Source organism: Erpetoichthys calabaricus, chromosome 4 (genome assembly GCF_900747795.2).
Source record: "Erpetoichthys calabaricus chromosome 4, fErpCal1.3, whole genome shotgun sequence".
Lineage (NCBI taxonomy): Eukaryota > Metazoa > Chordata > Cladistia > Polypteriformes > Polypteridae > Erpetoichthys > Erpetoichthys calabaricus.
Window position 1 is genome coordinate 259123360 of NC_041397.2, and position 26290 is coordinate 259149649.

Below are 26290 nucleotides of genomic sequence, written 5' to 3' on the forward strand. Positions count from 1 at the left end.
GAAAGCGTATTCAAGTTTTTGTGTTTACATACACACACACACACAGGCATAATTCCAAAAATGGTATTTTCGGACTTGGTCAAGATTTTTCAAAATCTCAACATCGACTCTTTGTATGATTGTAATACTTTCCCTATACTACATATAGGAGAAAGTAAAAACTGATATTTCCAATATCAAATAAATATTTAAAAGACTATAAACTGCATTGCACAACTCCTCAGGAGTGGTGATGTCAGAGTGGCCCCGCCTCTTAGAGTATCAACCACAAAGAATAAGGGACATGGAAGTACATGAATTTACACAAAGAAACATATTTAAAAATTAAATATTTAAAGAAAGCAAAATGAAATAAAATAATTTTTACATCAAAGAAATAAAAAACAAAAACAAACATGAAAACATGAACCAATTTATAATGTAGGAAGCTTAATAAAGGTAATGTGAGTGATAACAGTGACTTTTCAAGGCTGAAGCTACCTGTAAATCGGACTTACATACACAAAAAATATGTATGTAGCCCAGCTGAGTTTTAGGACTGCCGCAATGAATTGACCTCTGTCCCTTTAACTGACCTCAACTCTGCATAGTTGAGAGACATGTAGCTAATAAGAGAGTAGGTTTGTATAATTCAAAAGACAGAAATTTCTTTGATTGGTCAGGGGGACTGCTGCGTCCAATCGCTTGCTTTGATGGGTGGGCTTTGGGGGAGCACAGGTTATTCCTGGAAATGAAGAGGCAGGAAAAGGTAAAGAAAAATGAGTGTGTGAGAAAAAAAACAGCGAACGGAGTAATAGAGCTCTTAGACATGTGAAAAGCAACAAAAGAAAAGGAATCTATACTAATAAAAGGCAAAGCCCTCACTGACTGACTGACTGACTAACTCACTCATCACTAATTCTCCAACTTCCCATGTAGGTAGAAGGCTGAAATTTGGCAGGCTCATTCCTTACAGCTTACTTACAAAAGTTAGGCAGGTTTCATTTCGAAATTCTACGCGTAATGGTCATAACTGGAACCTTTTTTTTTTGTCCATATACTCTAATGGAGGAGGCGGAGTCACGTATCGCGTCATCACGTGTTACGCCTCCTACGTAATCACGTGAAGTGAAAACAAGGAAGAGATTTACAGCACGAGTCAAACGCAGAACGAAGGTAAATGACATTAATTGTTGAGTGTCTTTTAATACTGTGTAATTGTTGAGTGTCTTTTAATACTTTGTAAGCATACATATTAACAGATGTGCAATTAAACGTGTGCATTTACGGGGTGATTTCTCAGGCTTAAAGCTTGAAGTGATCACTCGAGTGAAGGCAGCTTCACAAAAAAAACAGATCCTTAACAAACTGTTATTGCTATATTTTCCCTCAATTTTAAAAGGTTTTCTTTTCTTCATAATAAAAATTTAAAAGCAGAACTTCGCCGATGCAAACCGCGGGGATTTCAGCGACTGACGCATACAGACATATTCATGAGTGCAGGTACTTCGGAAAGAAAGCACCGTGTAAACCTAAAGTTTAAATTAAGTTCATAGACCTACAAAAGGTTGCCATTGATTTGAGGCAAGATTGCTTTTCTCCTGTACAATTATACATTGCATTCTCAAGAGTGTGCTTGCACAGCTTGGTCATATTACAACCAGAGTGCTGAACTGACAACGTGATATACAAACAGAACAATCGTAAAAACAGGATTAAATAAAAAGGCTGCTTCCGTTGGCAAAGCAACGAAAAAGGAAGACCTTATATGACGTTCGTTTATAAAACAGCGGAGAGGCTGTGTGAAGTCAGCTTCACAAAAAAACAGATCCTTAACAAACTGTTATTGGTAGATTTTCACTCAATTTAAAAAGGTTTTCTTCTTAATAAAAATTTAAAAGCAGTACTTCGCCGCTGCAAAGCACGGGGATGTATATATATAGATAGATAGAGATATATATGTATATATATATAGATAGATAGATAGAGATATATATATATATATATATATATATATAGATAGTTAGATATATATATATATATAGATACATAGATATATAGATAGATATATATATATAGATAGATAGATAGATAGATAGATAGATAGATAGATAGATAGATAGATAGATAGATAGATAGATAGATAGATGTGCAATTAAACGTGTGCATTTACGGGGTGATTTCTCAGGCTTAAAGCTCGAAGTGATCACCCGAGTGAAGGCAGCTTCACAAAAAAAAACAGATCCTTAACAAACTGTTATTGCTATATTTTCCCTCAATTTTAAAAGGTTTTCTTTTCTTCTTAATAAAAATTTAAAACCAGAACTTTGCCGGTGCGAACCGCGGGGATTTCAGTGACTGATGCATACAGACATATTCATGAGTGCAGGTACTTCGGAAAGAAAGCACCATGTAAACCTAAAGTTTAAATTAAGTTCATAGACCTACAAAAGGTTGCCATTGATTTGAGGCAAGATTGCTTTTCTCCTGTACAACTATACGTTGCATTCTCAAGAGTGTGCTTGCACGGCTTGGTCATATTACAACCGGAGTGCTGAACTGACAACGTGATATACAAACAGAACAATCGTAAAAACAGGATTAAATAAAAAGGCTGCTTCCGTTGGCAAAGCAACGAAAAAGGAAGACCTTATATGACGTTCGTTTATAAAACAGCGGAGAGGCTGTGTGAAGTCAGCTTCATAAAAAAACAGATCCTTAACAAACTGTTATTGGTAGATTTTCACTCAATTTAAAAACGTTTTCTTCTTAATAAAAATTTAAAAGCAGTACTTCGCCGCTGCAAAGCACGGGGATGTATATATATACATAGATAGATAGAGATATATATGTATATAGATAGATAGATAGATAGATAGAGATATATATATATAGATAGATAGATAGATAGATAGATAGATAGATAGATAGATAGATAGATAGATAGATAGATAGATAGATAGAGATATATAGATAGACTAGCAAAAAATACCCGCGCTTCGCAGCGGAGAAGTAGTGTGTTAAAGAGGTTATGTAAACATATATATACATAAACATATATACTTATATATACATATCTACATATACACATATCTACATATATACATATATATACATATACACATCCACAGATATATACATACTAGCAAAATACCCGCGCTTCGCAGCAGAGTAGTGTGTTAAAGAGGTTATGAAAAAAAAGGAAACATTTTAAAAATAACGTAACATGATTGTCAATGTAATTGTGTTGTCATTGTTATAAGTGTTGCTGTCTTTTATATATATATATATATATATATTATATATATAATATACACACACACATAAACATTTATATACATATACATATATATACATATCTACATATACACATATCTACATATATATACACACATACATAAACACACACATAAGACTTATTGACTGAAACGGGCTTTCACGAAAAAAGTTAGGGCTTTGCTACAGGATACACCCTCCACAAGTTAACCAAGTAAAAATAAAATATATATTTCTGTTTTATTTAAACCTTTTAAGTTCGTATGCATAGCCCCATTTGGCTGTTTAATTTTTTTTTTTCTTTCTTCAGTAATATTTAATCTCCTTAAAGAAAAACAACATATCCATTTTACTTTTTTTGTATCTCTTTAGTAATATTTTACTGTAAAAGGATAACCAGTATTTAAACCGTTTATGTTACTTTATACATTTATTTTACACAATGTTGAAAAATTAATAAGAAAGCTACATATTTTGGCAGCTGCTGCTTTCATTTTCAATGAAATGAAAAAAGCTCTCCAAGAGAAAACGTCAATGAAGAAGAAACAGTTTGCACTATCTAAAAATCAGAAACCCTCATTTATAAAAGTTTGCTGCAGATGACTTAACTGAAAATAAATGAATAGTTCCTATGTGTATAATACATATTTATCTATTTTACTTATGCCTTTATTCCACCAACTTACAACATCTGAGGTACAATTTGTTACATTACATTACAGGAAGTTTGTTACATTACATTACAGGAAGTCACTTCACCTGCCTGTGCTGCAAAAAACAAAAGTAATGTAACAAATTGTACCTCAGATGTTGTAAGTTGGTGGAATAAAGGCATAAGTAAAATAGATAAATATGTATTATACACATAGGAACTATTCATTTATTTTCAGTTAAGTCATCTGCAGCAAACTTTTATAAATGAGGGTTTCTGATTTTTAGATAGTGCAAACTGTTTCTTCTTCATTGACGTTTTCTCTTGGAGAGCTTTTTTCATTTCATTGAAAATGAAAGCAGCAGCTGCCAAAATATGTAGCTTTCTTATTAATTTTTCAACATTGTGTAAAATAAATGTATAAAGTAACATAAACGGTTTAAATACTGGTTATCCTTTTACAGTAAAATATTACTAAAGAGATACAAAAAAAGTAAAATGGATATGTTGTTTTTCTTTAAGGAGATTAAATATTACTGAAGAAAGAAAAAAAAAATTAAACAGCCAAATGGGGCTATGCATACGAACTTAAAAGGTTTAAATAAAACAGAAATATATATTTTATTTTTACTTGGTTAACTTGTGGAGGGTGTATCCTGTAGCAAAGCCCTAACTTTTTTCGTGAAAGCCCGTTTCAGTCAATAAGTCTTATGTGTGTGTTTATGTATGTGTGTATATATATGTAGATATGTGTATATGTAGATATGTATATATATGTATATGTATATAAATGTTTATGTGTGTGTGTATATTATATATATAATATATATATATATATATATATATATATATATATATATATATATATATAAAAGACAGCAACACTTATAACAATGACAACACAATTACATTGACAATCATGTTACGTTATTTTTAAAATGTTTCCTTTTTTGTCATAACCTCTTTAACACACTACTTCTCCGCTGCGAAGCGTGGGTATTTTGTTAGTATATATATATATATATACATATACACACATACATGCAGTTTCAATAACATAGAAATCAATATAAATATTAACATCATTATCATATGAGAATATGAAGTAATATATAAGAAGCACATTTCATATAAATATAAATTATTAAACAGTAAAATCTTCTTCTGTAATTTGCTACCGTGGCAATTTGTGTGTCTGTCCAGGATTTTAAATCACCTGTAGCTCGCAAACCGTTTCACCTATTGACTTGAAATCTGGTACACATATAGTACGTCACGTCTACTATCCGCTTTATGGGTGATGATTGTATTACTCTTTTTATCTTTATTTTATTTTATTGTAGAATCAACTCCTATCTGCGCACAGCAGGGCAGCCGTGGGCGGATGCGTATGGTGTATTCACTCCATGTTATCGTGCATTGCGCTGTCACTGGTATTTTGATAAAAGAATTTGAACAACATATAAGAAGCGTATAAATTATTAAACAGTAAAACATTAACATTTAAGAAGTAAAGTTACATTAAGTACTACTGCAGCGCCTTCGGGTATACCTCATTTTTTGTTTGCCCATTACATGCTTAAATGTATACATTTTTTGGTGTACCTACCCGAGAACACGCGACATATAACCGAGCGTGGGAGAAGCATGGATTTTAAACACGCATTGAGTTCATCTGTTGGTCTCCCTCGTGGAATAACTGGTAATGTTTGACTAAAATCTACAGCGAGTAAAACGACATTACCTCCTATTTTTTTTTTTTACGATCTCTGAGATCTTGCTTTTTTCGGTTCAAGGCTTCATAAGCTCTTTTATGTTGTATGGTGAACTTATCCCAAACCATCATCTTTGAATGTTGCAAGACTTTCGCCTTGTATGTAGATCTGGGTAATTACATTCATTGCATTCCTAGTCTGAATCACAATCTGATTGTATGGGTGGTTACCTGGCACTGTAGGGTTGACACCCGTCCTTTAAAATACGGAATCGTGCCGCATTTGAGAATGAAATTGCGCGTCCCATTTTGAATCAATACAGGACGGGATTTGTCTCGTATTTTTTTTATCATTTTTTTTAAGGCAGCGTCTCATGCAAATCATCCCACACGCATTTTATGAAGATGCCTCCTTTCCTACTTTTGATTGGGTAATACTTCATGTCATCGTTAGTTTGATTGGTCTTTTTAACTGTCCAGTGAGGAGGGCGTGTGTTTTAAGTAGAGTCTGCAAACTGTTGGCACTGAGATGTGGCGTCAGCGCCAGAGTTGAAGCCCCTAACGTTGCGGTCAGCAAGTCGGCTAACATCCGCCATGTGCCGTCTTTCAGTTGCGAGAAGCAGATCGTAGAATGGTTGAAACTGTTGCCCCTAACGTTGCGCCACGGCGTGTGGTTCGTTTATACCTCGTGTCTTCTCATTAAACTTTTATCTCGCGAATATGTTATTGCAATCCGCAGCGGGAGCGTTTCTATAAACTTAATTTAAACTTACGTTTTACATCGTGCTTTGTTTCCCTTATGAACATGCTTGTATGCTTCACTCGCTCCCTTCTCAATTGTTTAATGAATTTTTTGCTCTTCGCTGTTTGCGGCTGTTCCTTGATTTCCCCCTACTTCGTTCTTTTATCTCGTGAATATGTTATTGCAATCCTTAACGGGAGCGTTTCAATAAACTGATTGAAAATAGTTTTGCATTTACCTTTTTAGTAAAAGGCGAGCTTTTAAGCCTGAGAAATCACCCCGTAAATGCACACGTTTAATTGCACATGTGTTAATATGTATGGTTACACAGTATTAAAAGACAGTGAACAACGTCAGTTACCTTTGTTCTTGCGTTTGATAAAAGGCAAGCTTTTAAGCCTGAGAAATCACCCCGTAAATGCACACGTTTAATTGCACATGTGTTAATATGTATGCTTACACAGTATTAAAAGACAGTCAAAAATTAACGTCATTTACCTTCGTTCCCGCGTTTGACTCGTGCTGTAAATCTCTTCCTTGTTTTTAGTTCACGTGATTACGTAGGAGGCGTGATGACGCGATACGTGACTCCGCCTCCTCCATTACAGTATATGGACAAAAAATATGTTCCAGTTATGACCATTACGCGTAGAATTTCGAAATGAAACCTGCCTAACTTTTGTAAGTAAGCTGTAAGGAATGAGCCTGCCAAATTTCAGCCTTCCACCTACACGGGAAGTTCGAGAATTAGTGATGAGTGAGTCAGTCAGTCAGTCAGTCAATCAGTCAGTCAGTCAGTCAGTCAGTGAGTCAGTGAGGGCTTTGCCTTTTATTAATATGTATAGATATAAACATATATATACACATCACATACATACATACACACACATATATATATATACTAGCAAAATAGATAGATAGATAGCTAGATAGATAGATAGATAGAGATGTATATATAGATAGATACAGATATAGATAGATACAGATAGATATATATATATATATATATATATATATATATATAGATAGATAGATAGATAGATCGAGATATATATATATATATAGATAGATAGCAAAATACCCGCGCTTCGCAGCGGAGAAGTAGTGTGTTAAAGAGGTTATGGAAAAAAAAAGGAAACATTTTAAAAATAACGTAACATGATTGTCAATGTAATTGTGTTGTCATTGTTATGAGTGTTGCTGTGTTTTATATATATAAAATACACACACACACATATAAACATATATATACATATACACATATATATACATATCTACATATATATATATATATATATATATATATATATATATATATATATATATATATATACATATACACATCCACATATCAACATATATATATACACATATATACACACACACACGCTTTATGGGTGATGATTGTTTTACTCTTTTTATCTTTATTTTATTTTATTGTAGAATCAACTCCTATCTGCGCACAGCAGGGCAGCCGTGGGCGGATGCGTATGGTGTATTCACTCCATGTTATCGTGCATTGCGCTGTCAGTGGTATTTTGATAAAAGAATTTGAACAACGTATAAGAAGCGTATAAATTATTAAACAGTAAAACATTAACATTTAAGAAGTAAAGTTACATTAAGTACTACTGCAGTGCCTTCGGGTATACCTAATTTTTTGTTTGCCCATTACATGCTTAAATGTATACATTTTTTGGTGCACCTACCCGAGAACATGCGACATATAACCGAGCGTGGGAGAAGCATGGATTTTAAACACACGTTGAGTTCATCTGCTGGTCTCCCTCGTGGAATAACTGGTAATGTTTGACTAAAATCTACAGCGAGTAAAACGACATTACCTCCTATTTTTTTTTTACGATCTCTGAGATGTTGCTTTTTTCGGTTCAAGGCTTCATAAGCTCTTTTATGTTGTATGGTGTACTTATCCCAAACCATCATCTTTGAATGTTGCAAGACTTTCGCCTTGTATGTAGATCTGGGTAATTACATTCATTGCATTCCTAGTCTGAATCACAATCTGATTGTATGGGTGGTTACCTGGCACTGTAGGGTTGCCACCCGTCCTTTAAAATATGGAATCGTGCCGCGTTTGAGAATGAAATTTTGCGTCCCGTTTTGAATCAATACTGGACGGGATTTATCCCGTATTTTTTTTATAATTTTTTTTTTAAAGCAGCGTCTCATGCAAATCATCCCACACGCATTTTATGAAGATGCCTCCTTTCCTACTTTTGATTGGGTAATACTTGATGTCATCGTTAGTTTGATTGGTGTTTTTAACTGTCCAGTGAGGAGGGCGTGTCTTTTAAGTACAGTCTGCAAAGTGTTGGCACTGAGATGTGGCGTCAGCGCCATACTTGAAGCCCCTAACGTTGCGGTCAGCAAGTCGGCTAACATCCGCCATGTGCCGTCTTTCACTTGCGAGAAGCAGATCATAGAATGGTTGAAACTGTTGCCCCTAACGTTGCGCCACGGCGTGTGGTTCGTTTATACCTCGTGTCTTCTCATTAAACTTTTATCTCGCGAATATGTTATTGCAATCCGCAGCGGGAGCGTTTCTATAAACTTAATTTAAACTTACGTTTTACACCGTGCTTTGTTTCCCTTATGAACATGCTTGTATGCTTAACTCGCTCCGTTCTCAATTGTTTAATTAATTTTTTGCTCTTCGCTGTTTGCGGCTGTTCCTCCATTTCCCCCTACTTCGTTCTTTTATCTCGCGAATATGTTATTGCAATCCTTAACGGGAGCGTTTCAATAAACTGATTGAAAATAGTTTTGCATTTACCTTTTTAGTAAAAGGCGAGCTTTTAAGCCTGAGAAATCACCCCGTAAATGCACACGTTTAATTGGACATGTGTTAATATGTATGGTTACACAGTATTAAAAGACAGTGAACAACGTCAGTTACCTTTCTTCCCGCGTTTGATAAAAGGTGAGCTTTTAAGCCTGAGAAATCACCCCGTAAATGCACACGTTTAATTGCACATGTGTTAATATGTATGCTTACACAGTATTAAAAGACAGTCAAAAATTAACGTCATTTACCTTCGTTCCCGCGTGTGACTCGTGCTGTAAATGTCTTCCTTGTTTTTAGTTCACGTGATTACGTAGGAGGCGTGATGACGCGATACGTGACTCCGCCTCCTCCATTACAGTGTATGGACAAAAAATATGTTCCAGTTATGACCATTACGCTTTGAATTTCGAAATGAAACCTGCCTAACTTTTGTAAGTAAGCTGTAAGGAATGAGCCTGCCAAATTTCAGCCTTCCACCTACACGGGAAGTTGGAGAATTAGTGATGAGTGAGTCAGTGAGTGAGTGAGTCAGTCAGTCAGTGTGGGCTTTGCCTTTTATTATTATAGATAGATAGAGATATATATAGATAGATAGATAGAGAGATAGATAGAGATATATTATATATATAGATATATAGATAGATATATAGATAGATAGAGATATATATATATATATATAGAGATATAGATAGATAGAGATATATGTGTATGTATGTAGATATGTATATATGTGTATATATATATGTATATATGTAAATATGTATATGTATATATATGTGTCTGTATGTGTATATATATATATATATATATATGTGTGTGTATGTATGTGATGTGTATATATATGTTTATATATGTATATATATGTGGATGTGTATATGTATATATATATATGTATATATTTAGATATGTGTATATGTAGATATGTATATATAAGTATATATGTTTATGTATATATATGTTTACATAACCTCTTTAACACACTACTTCTCCGCTGCGAAGCGCGGGTATTTTGCTAGTAGGAAATAAAAGTCATTTTTTTGTAGACAAACTGGTACACTTTGGCAGTACAATATTAACTGCAGCATCTGCGTCGTTAAATAAGTATATTTGTTGACTGTTCGCATGAAGTAGAGTTTATGTATATTTACTAAGATATCAACGCACAATGCGTGTGTTTTAATTTACTGTGATTTATTTAAAAGCATGGTACATGTAGAAGACACCACAGTGTCCAGTTTGGGATAGACAGTTTACCCAATTCAGATGAATTCCTATAATAAATCTTCACTGGTGACATGTTCAGAATTTTTCACTCCAGGTAGGAGAGACGCCATTTACGAAATGTTCACCCTCAGCATTATTTAAGGTGGTCTCGTGCAGAGGAGGTGCTTATAGTGCACCGTCACAGAGGTAACCTTTTTCTTTTTTTTTTATTTGTGTTCAGTTGAGTGAAGAGGCTGTTTGATTGTTTTCTGGCCCCAATGCTCACACACTTCCTATACAGGCCTGCAACGTGTGTGTGTGTGTGTGTGTGTGTGTGTGTGTGTGTGTGTGTGTTGGGCCCAAACACTGGTTAATTATTAATTTCATTTTGGACTGTGACACACTGCTGAAATTGTTATCTTTACAGTGCAAAAGTTTCTTATCAATAATTGTTAAATATATTTACTTTGGTTCTTAGATGTTGATACTATATAATAGTGGTTTCCTATAGCGTAAATAAGTAGTTTTAGAATGAATATATTTGTAAGTATTCAGAAAGGATAAAATTAACACACACCTTTATTAATATTATTAACATTATTGTTGTTTTTAAGAGTTGTTTTTTTATTTTAGTAAATGTTTTTTCTTGTATTGTTTTGTTATGAGCAGGTTATGATTGTATGTATGTTTGGTTTGAAATGAAGCGAATGTAGATATATGTGAAAGTTACTACATAGTTATTCATTTAGAAAATCAGCAACAGCAGAGGATAAATTTGGATTAGATATAAATCAGCTAAATGCAGAAGAAGAAACTCGGGGCCCTTCCCCAGATTACCCTTAGACCTCAGAAACACAGCACTTAGGAGGTTAGGGGTGTGAGACGTACTGTGCATTGGCTTGTTAGGTATGAGTAGATATGGTCGGACTTGTTCTGTGATGAACTGTGATCCCAGTCCCTAGTCTCTGCCTTGACCCTAGTGAAGCAGAGTTACCCAGCTCCCAAGGGTCTGTGGGGGATAAAGAGGGCTTAGGATACTGGAGGATAAATATGAATACAGCAAACTCCAAGTACTGCAGCTGGTTGTGACAAAATATAAATCTGTTGTATGTAATGAACAGGAATTACTGAAAACATCTTTGTAACAATATCAATAAAATTATGAAGCAGAATCCCCTGGCACTAGCATGTCAATCCATATTTCCTAATGCAGTGTGAATCTTGCAGCACAGTTTGGATCGATTGTGGACACAGGCTTGTAGTGAGCACTCTTCTCATCAGCATTCCTAATTGAAATAGTCTGCCAGCATAATACATCCATTCTCCTTCACAGAAGCTTCAGAATACACCAAACGAAACAAAGCTTAAGAGCTGGAGTGCCTTCAAAACAGAAAGGGCTAATTACCAAGGTAGAGGCAATCAATCTTTTTTATGTACTCTACAGTGGAAAGATTCATCTGTTTCTCATTTACATGCCAACTAATTCAAAAGCTTCAGTGATTATCTGGCATTATGAGCTATCCTGCACTGACAACCCTTTCTCCATTTTAATAAATCGGATCATTCTGGATTCCCTGTTTAATGAGGGAGCAGAAATGATACACATGCCAAAGAATAAATGAAAAACCACCAAGCACAATAAAAAAGAAAGGTCTCCATGATAATTTTTAAACTAATATTTACTGTTGAGTATATTTGGCAGTGATGGGCAAAGCCATTTGGCCCTAACAGGATGCTTTCATTGATAAATCTGTTTGATAAAAAATGACCAAATATCTGACAAAGAAAGAATGCTTTTCAACTTCATTCGCTGACAGTTTCACGCAGTACTTTCAAAACAAATGCACTGACAGTTTGAAATGGGAAAGATCTTTGATCTTCCTGTTCAAATTGTTTTCCTAAAAAAGTTTAAAGCAAGTTCGGGCAATTGTGAAAAGCATTCCCCACAATGATCAAAGAATATTTGCATTTATAATTTTCTTTGCTTTGCCAAACGGTTTTCATCCTTATCTCTGTCAAGCTTAAACTACACAATCTTACTTGTTAAATAGGGTTATTACGCAGTTTTAAATGAATTCGGTTTTTTCGACAGCTGTTCTTAGGAAAAGACCATCGCCTGTCACATGGTTACTATTTAAGGCCTCCATCACTTTGCCTGCAGCAGGGGTTCTCATGTTCAGTGGAAGGCCACAATCTCTGCAGGCTTTTTCCATCGCAGTTTCCTAAAGAAATTCTTCAACTCATATATATTTCTTACTTTATGTGTTTTGTAGTGATGACCAATAAAAAATTTTAACCTCATGTTTTCATGGAAATGACAGATAAAAAAAGCTTGTTAGAATAGCTATCTATGGTAATCAATGCTTTACAACAGCAAAAAAAATGAAAAATGTCCATGGGAAAAAAAAAATCTCAAGTTAAATGTGTCACATAATCCACATGTCAGTTATCCAGTTGTATGCTCACAATGTTCAAAATGCATTCCATTTTTTTAAAATAAAATATCGTTAAATAAATACTTACTAATAAATACAGCACAGGGCATAAACAGGAAACACATTCACATGGCACTGAGCTTTTAATAATAATAATAATACATTCTATTTATTTGTAGGTGCCTTTCTAAACACTCAAGGACACCGAACAATTGATAAAATACACATTATAAACAAAACTAAAATACAAAAATTAATATCAGACAGAGCAATTGTAATCAATGAGAAAAAGCAGTCTTAAACAAATGAGTTTTAAGTTTAGATTTGAAAAGTGAAAATGATTCATTATTTCTAAGCTCAGATGGTAGTGAGTTCCGCAGCTGGGGAGCAGAGCAACTGAATGTTCTGCTCCCCATAGTGGTAAGATGGATGATGGGGACAGTCAAGTGGATGGAGGAAGAGGGTCTAAGGGTACGGGAGGGAATGTCAACATGGAGGAAGTCAGGCAGATATGGAGGGGCAAGGTTGTGGAGAGCCTTAAAAGTTAACAGAAGAATTTTGAATTGAAAGCAGAACTTAACTGGAAGCCAGTGTAGCTGCTGCAAGACGGGAGTGATATGGTGAATACAGGGGGTTCTAGTAATGATGTGGGAAGCAGAATTCTGGACCAGTTGAAGCTTATAAAGAGATCTGCAAGAAAGACCAAAGAAAAGGGAATTGCAATAATCCAGATGAGAAATGACGAGGCTATATGAACAAGGATAGCAGTGGTGTGGGGAGTGAGGGTGGGGCGAATATGATTAATGTACTGTAATTTGAACTTTTGAACTGAAGATCCGCCTATCCCCCTCATTAATTGGTCAAGATTCCTGTCCTTCTCATTCGTTGATCAACAGTCCCTTCCCCCTAATTTACTGGTCAATTCTCTTTTGAAAACGGAACGTGTTATTTAATTATTAGGCCATTTAATGCTTTCAATCCACCATATCAGACTACTGTTTTCTGCAGTTGAAGATTTGAAAACAGTTGACTGTCTAATTCTGCTGCGACATTCGAATGGTAGGGTCAGAAAAGCTTGGATCCATCCTGCCTTGTATCAACTGTTCAGCCTGGTGGTGGTGGTGTAATGGTGTGAGGGATGTTTTCTTGGCACACTTTGGACCTCTTACTACCAACTGAGCAAATTTGTGAAATCCATCCATCCATTATCCAACCCGCTATATCCTAACTACAGGGTCATGGGGGTCTGCTGGAGCCAATTCCAGTCAACACAGGGTGCAAGGCAAGAAACAAACCCCAGGCAGGGCACCAGCCCACCACAGGGTGCACACACACACACCAAGCACACACTAGGGACAATTTAGAATCGCCAATGCACCTAACCTGCATGTCTTTGGACTGTGGGAGGAAACTGGAGTACCAGGAGGAAACCCACGCAGACACGGGGAGAACATGAAATCTAAAATGTTACATAAATATAAGGACAACATGAGATGGGCATTACCAATCAATGCTGAAAATGAAGCATCGCCTCTGGGAGAAACTCTGCTAGAGGGAGCATTCCATGCAACAACAATGCCCTGTGCTGATTTTTCCAGAAGTATTTATTTAACATTTTATAAAAAAAAAATTAATGCATTTTGAATGTGTGTTGTTTTGGGTGTTTTTCCGGTGGAAACAAAATTGGAGTACATGTTGCCATACTAGGGAAAAATAAATTTTATTCGTAAATATTGAACTAAGGGAAATTATTTATGAAATGAGTATGAAAGACAAGATTTTATAACTTAAAAGAAAATTAAAATAAGTGGAAGGTTTAGATCTAGTGAACTTTTGAAAGTTTGAAACCATTTTATGCAAATAATAATGATAATAATGCATGCAATTTATCTTCAGTCATTCATGAAAAACTGTCAAAATTGTCCATTTTATATTTAACTTTTCTCCATGCTTAATTTCTTTACCCTTAATTCATTTTCCTTCATATTATTTTGTCAAATGCAGCCGGAAGAGCATGAAGTATTCGATTTAGATTTGAAAATTACCATTAAAATTAAAATTAACAAAGTTTAAAAAGCAATAAAAATTCACTGTGTTTGGGTTGTAACCCTCACTTACAACTCAGCCACAGATGTGGGTTATCATCACTGGCAGGAAAAATGCATTAGGAATGGCAAATGAAATGTGTTTCTGTAAAAGCAGGCTAAGCCTTACTAGCACATTGCATCGCATTACCGCTAATGGCATTTGTTTTTCAGTGTTATTATTTGTTGTGCACAATTGTGGCAATTTCTTTTGAGTTACAATAACCATTACCTTATTTTTCCAGCTAATTGTCAATATTCATATGCTTTCCAGGAAACAAAGCCTCGAGTTCTATCCACAAGAGAAAGAATATTGTAAAGTGTGAGTTCAAAAAATGAAAACACAAGACAATACAGATGTGGCAACAGCTACAAAACTAAAAAAAATGTATAGGGAGTACTTCATATAACAGTACTGTATGTACAAAAACCACACACACAGCAATTTTTTTTTTTTTATTATTATACTTTATTAATCCCGAAGGAAATTACTTGGTTTTTTTTTCACATACCCCTTGGGGTCAGAGCGCAGGGTCAGCCATTGTACAGCGCCCCTGGAGGGTCTTGCTCAAGGGCCCAGCAGAGTAGGATCTCTTTTGGCAGTGACGGGGATTCAAACCGGCAACCTTCTGGATACCAGCACAGATCCTTAGCCTCAGAGCCACCACTCTGCCCAAACTAGGGCTTGCTTTTAAGGAGAATTTGTTTAAAAAAGAAACAGTTTTCCTGCTGAAGAACACATTTATTTATTTATTTTATTTTGCTGGCAAGCAAAAGACATTTACAAAAATAACTGGATTTAACCACAAGGGGTTGCTACTGAGCCCCAAACTGCAGATACATGTTACCCAACACACCTCTGGGGTCAAATAAAAAGTATTGATTTGTCACCAGCATTTTTCAAATAAGCACCAGCCAAAATACTCAAACACAAACACATTCTCTTCCTCCTTCTGCGTCCAGTTGAGTGTCGCCCACTGCCTCCTGACTGACTCCTCGAGGTGAGGTTGCAGACTTCTTTTAAATGGAACACTAAACTATTGGTCATCTTTAGCAGGTCTGTGACCCTGACAGGATTATATTTTAGGACTCCAAGTGCAATGCCACCCTGTGCCACAAGCTGTGTTCAGCCTGGAAGAACATTGCCACCGTGCCGTGAGGAGAAATGAACTGCTCCCAGCACTCATGTTCACCTAGTCCATTTATAATCCTTCTCTATATGCTGGGATGAAGAATGTAAAGCATTCTGGCCGGATCTAGTCTAAACTCTTGTCATCCTTCTCCCATGGAATCTCATCTGGGAAAGAAATCACCCTCCATCCCAGCCAAGATTCCTACCCGTCCTCTTCAGCACTTATATGTAGGTGCAATGAAGAAAAACAAAATTACAGAGACAAATATTAATGAAACAATAAAGAATGTCACTCAATCTTTACTTTATGTGATGTCTTTCATAAAAAGTACCATTTATAAAGCAGACCAAATGGATTTCAAAACAATTTCAGTTTAACATGGAGCACATGTTTAAAGATTATATATGATGTCAACATGCTGGGAACTGGTATAGTGGTACAGTATAAATAGTCATAATGGATTTAGCAAAGGAATGCATTAAGTACATCCATGAGGGACTAAAATTATTGGTTATTTCCAAGCTGAAAACCGTTGAGGCTTGGGGACGAGCAAGGTAACCCATTTAATAATGAAACAGGAAGTAGAAAATATGAGAAAACAAGAGTATTAGGATGTCTAGGATCCTTGCAGGCTGTTTGGCAAAAGGCTTCTCTGTCACAGGTTTTTGCTGTCGATGTGAGTGTAGACTTCCGATGCTATGGTTGTTTAGCTAGCATCCAGGGTGGAAGGGGTGGGTCCTTTGGCTGAATACAAGAAGTGATATTACGATCCATCCCAGGACTTATCCTCTGGGTTCTGCAGGGAGAGTGGAGACGTGGTTAGCGAACACTTTTGCCCCTGCCCTGTAGTTTTTGTTCTTACCTTGGTCGGCCATTTAGATGCTTCCCAAGTGATTGCATGCAACAGAGGTTATTTATAAAACTTCATATTTCATTAGTTAACTTTGGATGAGAAAAGTACCTGTTCACTGGAAAGCAAAATATGAACTGAATTCATAAAAAGTGAGACAAAATCCTTACTCAAATAAAAATAACAAAGCTATTTACATGAAAACAATATACTAAATAAAAGCTAGCATTGATTTATGGGGGGGGGGGGGGGGGGTGGATCTTGCCAATCCAATCTGTAGACTTTTTGAATAAACAAATGAAGTAATAGAAGTGACAAAACATACAGCATCATTTATTTTGGCCCTTAAAAAGCCATTAATTTCAAAACTAGAAGCTATTGACATCAGAGCAATTTGCAGAACTGAATTTTAAGTTGGTTAATCAGCCACAGACATAGTGTACAGGTAAGAGGTTAATAATCCACAGGGGTCTATGCTTGGTCCATTAATATGTATTAATTTATTCTCATCTAAATATTATGGATTCTTATGAAACTCACAGAAGTTAGTAAAATTGGAAAGACAGCAGATATTGATGATATAGCAAACACAATTCATAACAACCCAGAGAACATTCAAAGTTGAGTAAAAAAATACATAGGTGAAAGAAGCTTTGTACTGAGGTTTATGGAATGAGGCAAAATTAAAAAAGATAGGGACCCACAAGAAGAGATATAGTCGGGAGCCTAGTCAACTTTGAAACCATAGAATCAGTCCCATCTGTCTTCTATTCTAAATCAGAAACAAAAACTTGTAATCGAAATAATCAGCAGTAAGTAATTTTCCAGCAGTCACTAGCAAAACACCAAAAAGCATTAAATGAATTCAGACCAGTGGACTTAACTTCTCATATCATGAAATCCTTTGAGATGTTAGTTAAAAGAAGACCACTTAACAAACCCCAGACCTATCTGGTTCCTTACAGAGCAAGGAGGGGCATGTAGAATGCCACAGTTATACTTTTCCACCTACTGCATGAGCACTTGGAAGGATCAAAAATACATACAAGATTGCAGCTTTTAATACAATTCAGCTCCACATTCTAGTTGACAAACTGATTGATAAATTGTGTTTGGGCCCTATCTTGGTGAAGTGGATTCTGGACTTTTCAACTTACCCAACACAAGGAGTGAGTGCTAATCACTCATTTTTCTTAACTCATCCTCTAGATCACGTCAAGACTACTGCCTGTCATCTCGTCTGTTTATCTTGTACATAACTGCAGCAGTTCACACAAGGACAGACATATTCTGAAATCTGCAGATCATTGTGAGTCTATTACAAAATAAAGAGGACAGCCATGAACATGTTGTTGAACAGTATGATTGTTCCTCTTTACAGATCTCTGAAACCAAGGATATAACTGTACATTGTCACACACATGCGCATGGGAGGCAGCTGAAAGGACCAAGTGAAGGTAATTCCACACCAGGCCAGGGGGTGGCAGGGTGCACTAACTCTTTCCCTGTTATCCCTGCAGACCAAACACGGGAAATTCTGCCCGATTCCGGCCATGATGACCTCACGTCCAGGTCTAGCTATGAAGATGTCACTTCCAGTTTTAGCCACCCTGACATCACTTCCGGTTCCCTGCCTTAAAACCCAGAACACTTCCTATGTTTCCTCAGTTCTATGTTGGACTCAATCCTGTACACATCTGTAAAACCTATTTTGCCTTTTTGCAGCCAGGGCTCAAGTGTACGGGTGGCTGCCCCAAACCTTTTTTCTGTGTGTCAAGGCTATTTATTTCACAACATTTTAGGTGGTCCCCTTCAGACATTTTCTGAACAATCATTAAAGGTGGAATAATACAAAAATCTAGGGACAATCATTGACAAAAGACTAAACTTTCATCTTAACAGAGAACAAATTTGTAACAAGCCGTAGACATGGCTATTCTTTCTTAGAAACCTCAGTTGTTCTAAAGTCAACAAATGACACTCTTTTATAAGTTTTTTAAGTGCTGTTACATTTATTTTATACGTTGGTTTAGCAACCTCAGTATTAAGGATATAAACTATCTTAACAATGTTATACAAATCAGCAGTAAAATTAGTGGCTAGTAGCAGATCAATAGCTGTATTACAAAAAAGTTAGAAAGAAGACCGACTTGATTCTGTTAGACAGCAGCCATCCCCTTTTCTCAAAATTTCTGCTGTTACCGTCAGGCTGCAGATTTGGGTTCCCGAAGGTAAAGAGCAACAGATTTAAGAACTCTTTTATTCCCAGAATTATAGGTAATTTCAATTCTGTAATTTATAGAGATGCTGCTGAATTCTGAAAATGTATTATTGAAGGTTAATTATTCTTTTTTGTACGTATCTTGAGCATGTTACATACAGTATATGATATATATGAACTGGTTCTCAGTTGTTGTCTCAGCTTATTTTCTTCTATCTGTGTAACAGTGTCTTATATTTTGTACTCTCATGCTGTAATCTAATTTCCCTCCGGGATAATAAAGTCTACCTAACTTAACCTAACAACATGGTAAGTTTTGAGGGTTCTGTCTGCAGTCTCTGGTTATTGTGATCTAACTTTATAGTATAGAAAACATAAATATTTTTAATATCATATATTCCTGTTTTAATTTGGAGCAGCACCAAAGAGGAAATAAAATGTTAACCTTTTTCGCTTTAATGAGTAGCTCTCTCCTGGTGGCATGAACCACATGGAGACGTGAAGCGAGTCTAACAATTCCACATTTATATCCTGGCTGTAGTCCTACTTTATAAGATAAACAAAAACATATGTTGTCAGCTCCCTCCTGGGATGCCTCCATCTCTCTAATTGTTCTTGTTTGTTCAGAGCCAGGGTGCTTAAGAGATGACCTTTTGACATTGCTCATATTTTTTCTTAATTATTTATGTAGGATTAAATCTATTAACAATGGTGTGCTGCAACAAAGAGTAGCCCCTTGCTGGGAATATGGAATCATTAATAAAGCTGGAAATCCAGAAAATCCAAGTGCCATAATTGTAGGATTTTCTTCACCTCTTCTCAATAACATCTGTGGCCAGCATGTATACTGTTACTAATGGAAGATCCTTTCTAAATCCTCTGATAAATATTGGTCACTGTAACAAAACTATCATCTTGTAATCTAGCAGTATAGCTTATCTTTGAAACATCACCAGAGTGATGGATTTAGGTGTGTTTTTATTAAAATGTACTTAACAGAAACACAAATGCAGTTTGTCCTGGATAAAGTAGAGCTGTTTGCATAAATAGTAAAAACAAAATTACAAAGCAAAATAAAGTATGGCATTACCTTTTCAGTTTTTCCAATTACTTAATGGTATTTCCACTTCTAAAAGCCTTTATTTTGAGTGAACTGGAACATTATTGAATTTGTTTAACATGTACTTATACATTGCCATTTATTAACCAGCTGTGAGCATCATAGATACATCATAAGAAATTCAATAATACAGTAATATTCAGGCAAGTTCTTGTCTCTTTAATCTTCATGAATTCTCATTTTAATAATAGTCCTTATCCTTACCAGCACATCTGAATTATGTTGCTTGTCTCATTCAAGACAGAACAGTCCTTATACAAGATAGATAGATCAAAAATAACCTTCTCTGAGTACAGAAACAGAACTTACAAGCTTTGGAGCAACAACTAAGCCAGGCTAGATAGATGAGCTGCGGATTTGTTTAGCAAAGTAGGCAGAAAGTGCAACAAATCCTGAGGTGAAGTGAGGCAAGATATTCAAGAGAACAGACTGAGGGATAATGAATATCAAAACCAGATACAGTAAAGGAAGGGAGATGGGGTTGGGATTATGGGAAGACTCCACTTGAACAGACCTTAAAAGAATCAGGCAGTAACTAATGTAGTTTGAAAACAATTCAAAATGACATATCGGTTGGAAAAAAAATCAATTCTGTAATTTAGTTGTGAGGCAAACCAAGCTTTATGTGGACAGTAAAAGCAGACGATGCAAGTCTCAACATCATTTTGAACTTGAGCTGTTGTTTTGAGCGTCAGGTCTAAGTGTGATTTCTCTGTGAATCAGGTCTGTTTTATTTCTGAATTTAATAGGATAGAAATTAAACAAGTAGACACCACAATGAAGGCGGGTGATTGAAAAAGAAATCGGTTACTATGCAAACATCTTTTTACTTACTTCCCAAAGCTGTGTACTACTAATTTAGATGCATACTGTACTGTCCTCTTATGACAACATTCCATTTTTTTTTATTAAAATCTTTCTTTTGACCAAAGCTACCTTACATTACTTGGTATCCGATCTGATCTGACATTTTTATGAAGGGAAGCAGCTAAGCTCTTTCTTCACTTTAAAATTTTCTGTTATTCCTAAATTTCATTATCATATATATTGTTTTACTTGTAAGCCGTGTAAGGTAGTTCCCCCTCCCATGCACCTGATGCCGAAAAAATTGTTATGGTTCCTATAACCTTGATCTGGATAAAGTAGTTTCTAAAATGGATTGACAGATAAATATATTGCAAAAGCATAACACTCTTTGAGAGGACTTTTTTTTCAGACAGATCACATACCTTTTTATGGGAAAAAAATTACTATTTAAATATTTTATATATAGTACTTAAAAAACTTTAAGTCCAGTATTCTGGCTCATCCAATTTGTTTTTCACAAGGGACAATTAAATTTACTAAAGAATATTTGCATTTGAATTGAGATCAGCCAACTTGGCATTTAAATAAATGTGTTTTGTTCATGGGCGGCATGGTGGTGCAGTGGTAAGCGCTGCTGCCTCACAGTTAGTAGGCCCGGGTTCGCTTCCCGGGTCCTCCGTGTGTGGAGTTTGCATGTTCTCCCCGTGTCTGTGTGGTATTTCCTCTGTGTGCTCTGGTTTCCTCCCACAGTCCAAAGACATGCAGGTTAGGTGCATTGGCGATTCTAAATTGGCCCTAGTGTGTGCTTGGTGTCTGGGTGTGTGTGCCCTGCAGTGGGCTGGCACCCTGCCCGGGATTTGTTCCTGCCTTGTGCCCTGTGTTGGCTGGGATTGGCTCCAGCAGACCCCCGTGACCCTGTGTTAGGATATAGCAGATTGGAGAATGAATGACTGACTGACTGTTTTGTTAATTAATCCATAGTCATAATCTTAGTCATACTTTAATCTAAGAGCTGCTACAGTGGGGATTTCTTAATTTTTATATAGCATATGTGCTATATTATCTATAATCTACAAAACTCACATGCCTGATATCAAAGTTGTTGCCTTGTAGTATCCTGGGCTCTGCAATGGCATCCATAGGTTCGTATCCTACAATACTACAGAGCACATCAGTTGCCATTTGGAATCTATGACAGAGGTAATCTGTGGTGACTGGCCAGTCCTCTACAGTGCTAAAGAAGAGCATCTTGATGTCCAATTGCCCCATTGTCAAAGTATTTTTATTGCAACTTAAAAGAGGGGCCGTGGCTTACACTGTTACAACAGCTTGCAACTCATTATGTCTTTCGGCAGCCCACCTGTCACAAAGGCTTGCTGTTTCAACATGTTATTCCAACGTTGTGCGTTCATTACAGCATGAAGGAAGGATTCAGCTTTAAAAGTTTATACAGGTTCACTTTTTGCCAGGTTTCCTCACTATAGCTCAGTGTTTGTGTCAACTCTGGATGTTAACAAAATTTTACATGAAAAAAAGTATTTAGTGAATTTGGAAATGTATAGAAGGATATGAGAATGAGAGTGCTGAGTTAGGACATAAGTTAAGGTTAATATCTTTCATGAAAACTATAACTAAAATGAGAATAAAATATTTTGTTTATCAGAATAAAAATGAAATTAAAAGTAAAAAATGTAATAATTAAAGAAGATAAAATAGCATATGCAAAAACAAATTAAAATAATATAAAAAATAGTGAAAATGAAAATCTGTTGTTTCTGTTTTTTTTAATAAACTGACTGTTGACTGTCTCTCCTAACTGGCTACACACTATGTTGTTACATAACCCAATCTCCATAATGGTGTTCTGCTAGCTGGAAAGAACATCTTTTGAACACGGACAAACAGCAAAGATTGGTTGTCTACAGAAAAGTATTGTCTGGGAGACATTTTTTTACAGTCTATGCATAAATGATCTAGGCAGCAGGGTTTGTGGTGTTAATTTAAAGGGAGAGAACCTCACATATTTAAAAATACACTTAAACCTCTTTCACAAATATGCCTATAAAGAAGTTGAGGACTGTGACACACTGAAAAAACACAAACTTCCAAAGAAGACAGGCTATGTTGCTGAAGAAACATTAACTTAGTGTCTGCAGAAAGCTGCTCTCTGTGCACCTCAGTTGATCAAACTCAAAAGGACAGAAAGTGCCAAGGTACTGTGCAGTTATTTAATGAACAGGAATATCTGGCAGGTTAGGTGAATTATTTGCCTTTGTAAAGTCCTGTGAAATACTTAATAAAGAGTTTAAAAGTACAGGTGGACAATGCAAAAACGGGAGTGAGACAGATTTTCAAAATGTCTGGAAGATAACCCCTTTTTGCTCCAGTCGTCTATAAAGTTTTTACACGAGCATACATTTCAACAATCCCTGTGCCATGTAAGCACAGCATGCATTTCATAATATTCAATGAATGTTACATTTTTTATGCTAAAACCAAAATTAAAAGTAACTGATTCTTTCCTGAAATACTATAACTGAGGCAAGTCTCCAATTATAAACCCTAATATAGAAATACTAAAAACGTCATAAAATTATGTGAAACTAAGCTGAAAATGAATTTAAAAATATTATAGAAATTAAAACTAAATAAAAAAAATTGACTAAAACAATCTTGGTGCAAACTAAAAATTGGACCAGCTCAGCTTGTTTACAGCATTCAGATATTGGTTCACCAGCCATCCCTGTGGCAAAAAGGAGGAGTACCAGTTTAATCACATAGCCTTGTGATTGTTACAGTCAGAAAGCATCATAAGTCATCAGGAATGAAACCTCCTGCATCCAGGAGGATCACGAAACTGCGACCCATAATAGATACTCAGAACTCAACAGTGTGTGCTAAGGTGATCCTGTAGTTGAGATTGATAGAATTTTTTGATTAAGGAAGAAGTTAAAATGTTTTCTAGATACTAGGCTTTCTAACATTAAAAGTAAATGGAATAAATTTGCTGAATTTGGATGAATTCGCTACCTTAATATTTCCAGTCATCCATCCATTCATCCATTATCCAACCTGCTATATCCTAACTACAGGGTCACGGGGGTCTGCTGGAGCCAATCCCAGCCAACACAGGGCACAAGGCAGGAAACAAACCCTGGGCAGGTTATAGTGGGTTGGATAATGGATGGATGGATGGATAATAAACATTAAGCGTCTCCAAGCCTTCCTAAACAGTAGTATAGACCATCTCTGGGCCCACCTGATATCAGCCAGAGTGCTACCAAATCACAGAGGCCTCCTCAATATAACTCCCAGGCTGCCTTGTGGTAGTCTACAGTACAGCACTCTATGATAGCTCCTGTTTCTTTGTATCATGGAGGACTGTTTTTATATTAAAGCATGGTCCCTGGTCATCATCTATTATAATAATATATTCCTTCGTAGGAATGTACCACTGGACAGGGTAATCTGCCAAACGGCATCAGGCACAGCATATTTTCAGTGCCACAATATTAATCTTTACAGGTACATTTCATAATTTCCTTTATAATCTCCATAAGTTTTAACATCCTTGCACCAGCAAGACCCAATGCTATAACAAACCACACTGTACTTGAGTATATTTTAAGAGTATTTCTTTACTTGACTAAAAAATACTTTGTCAAATTTCACTTTTACTTCATTAGATGTTTAAACTCAAATGGCTGCTTTTTCTCCTCTATATTTTTCAGATTACATTTATTACTGCAAGATTAAACCATAAAACTAATGGATTACTCAAACACTGTGTTTTCCCAGTGTCATTACCTAAAATACAGGTCTTCCCTACTTTAAGAAAATTTGCATATATGGAGAATCTGGCATAATTCTAAAATGTGCAGCACTGGTGCCAGCACTTGATCATCTACACAGTCATTTGAAGTATACCATACTGCAGCCTGCAGAATGGGGCATGTCTGGATGCTGGAGGTGTGCAATCCCAGTCTCAGTTATTTCCACATTTAATGTTTCTCTGTTCAAACTCTGTCTTTATGGCAGCCTACTAAACATGGTGAGGTTGATCAGCAGGCTGCAGCAAGCTGTACTTGAGCATTCACATACTGTGGTTCACTCACCTTGTCACTTGTATTGCTCACGTCTTCTCACATTATCCTGGGCATCAGAGCCCCAAAAGAAATTGAAAATCTGTTGAAGTACCCAAAAAAAAACCAAAGGCCATTCCTTCGAATGTGAAACTAAAAATTGTATACTCTAGGAAAAGGACTTTATCAAACATTATTAGAGTATTTTTGCTGACTAATATTATACAGTGGTGTGAAAAACTATTTGCCCCCTTCCTGATTTCTTATTCTTTTGCATGTTTGTCACACAAAATGTTTCTGATCATCAAACACATTTAACCATTAGTCAAATATAACACAAGTAAACACAAAATGCAGTTTTTAAATGATGGTTTTTATTATTTAGGGAGAAAAAAAATCCAAACCTACATGGCCCTGTGTGAAAAAGTAATTGCCCCCTTGTTAAAAAATAACCTAACTGTGGTGTATCACACCTGAGTTCAATTTCCGTAGCCACCCCCAGGCCCGATTACTGCCACACCTGTTTCAATCAAGAAATCACTTAAATAGGAGCTGCCTGACACAGAGAAGTAGACCAAAAGCACCTCAAAAGCTAGACATCATGCCAAGATCCAAAGAAATTCAGGAACAAATGAGAACAGAAGTAATTGAGATCTATCAGTCTGGTAAAGGTTATAAAGCCATTTCTAAAGCTTTGGGACTCCAGCGAACCACAGTGAGAGCCATTATCCACAAATGGCAAAAACATGGAACAGTGGTGAACCTTCCCAGGAGTGGCCGGCCGACCAAAATTACCCCAAGAGCGCAGAGACGACTCATCCGAGAGGTCACAAAAGACCCCAGGACAATGTCTAAAGAACTGCAGGCCTCACTTGCCTCAATTAAGGTCAGTGTTCACGACTCCACCATAAGAAAGAGACTGGGCAAAAACGGCCTGCATGGCAGATTTCCAAGACGCAAACCACTGTTAAGCAAAAAGAACATTAGGGCTCGTCTCAGTTTTGCTAAGAAACATCTCAATGATTGCCAAGACTTTTGGGAAAATACCTTATGGACTGATGAGCCAAAAGTTGAACTTTTTGGAAGGCAAATGTCCCGTTACATCTGGCGTAAAAGGAACACAGCATTTCAGAAAAAGAACATCATACCAACTGTAAAATATGGTGGTGGTAGTGTGATGGTCTGG